The sequence below is a fragment of the Miscanthus floridulus genome, chromosome 13, assembly GCF_019320115.1.
Source record: "Miscanthus floridulus cultivar M001 chromosome 13, ASM1932011v1, whole genome shotgun sequence".
Taxonomy (NCBI): domain Eukaryota; kingdom Viridiplantae; phylum Streptophyta; class Magnoliopsida; order Poales; family Poaceae; genus Miscanthus; species Miscanthus floridulus.
This window is the reverse complement of record NC_089592.1, coordinates 52500993-52501927: the sequence shown is the minus strand read 5'-3', so window position 1 is coordinate 52501927 and position 935 is coordinate 52500993. Positions and strand designations below refer to the sequence as shown.

General features: G+C 42.8%; 1 pseudogene; it reads left to right on the top strand.

Annotated features, from left to right (window-relative positions):
- The first annotated feature begins 243 nt into the window (after positions 1 to 243).
- On the top strand, positions 244 to 356 carry LOC136502378 (small nucleolar RNA R71; annotated as a pseudogene).
- The last annotated feature ends 579 nt before the right edge of the window (positions 357 to 935 follow it).

Genomic DNA, 935 nt, shown 5'->3' with positions numbered 1-935 from the left:
AAATCTTTACTCCATTATTTCCCTGTGGTAAAATATAAATAACAATACCTAAAATACTCCTAGTAAAATGCTACAATGGTATTCTGTGCGCTTATGGAATCCTTCATATTTTATTTGCACTTATAAATACTAACAATCATCTTCTCGATGAGATCTTTAGCTTGTGTGACATTGAGTGAGGTGAACGCTCATCTTACGGCAGCATCAAGGTGACTACGAGCCATGTTGGTTAATCCATGGTAGAAACCTTGTGTGAGGACATTCCCGAATGTAGTCCTAGAGACGTTCCTAAGCTTTAGGAATAGTCTCATCTCATCTGCTTGTTGTTGGAAGCTTGAAATATTTCCACAAAGTGCATTGGTTTTGCCTGTCGGGAAGAATTTCTTGAGGAATGCATCGGCATAGCTTTCCCAGGTGGTGACATCTTCAGGATGAGCATAGAACCATTGCTTCGCCTTCCCAAGCAAGGAGAACAAGAAAAGGCAAAGACGATGGTGTCTGAGGTTACTAACCTTGATGGGGATGGTGCCACACACTTCCATGAAGTGTTGGAGGTGTGCATTTGCATGCTCATGGGACTTCCCACTGAATGGGCTGGCTTGCACCATATTGATCCATGTCGGCTTGAGCTCAAATTGGGCGTCCCCTAAGTTGACTTGTGGTCCCGTGGCTACATGAGCAGCCGATAGGGCCAAGAAGTCAAAGATTGTCTTTTGAGCCATAGGTTGCTTGAGTATTGGTGCGGAGCTTCCTTCCTTGAGTGGATCCAAAATCGAGATGAATTTCTAAGGGGAAACTAGACGGTATCTAGAATTCCTTTAGAATTCCTCAGGATTTTCTAATGTGATTGCTCGGAATTGAAAACCACTCATACAATGCCTTGCTTCAACATAAAGAGAAACAAAGGCAAGGGTAATCCCCTACAACTAATTGAT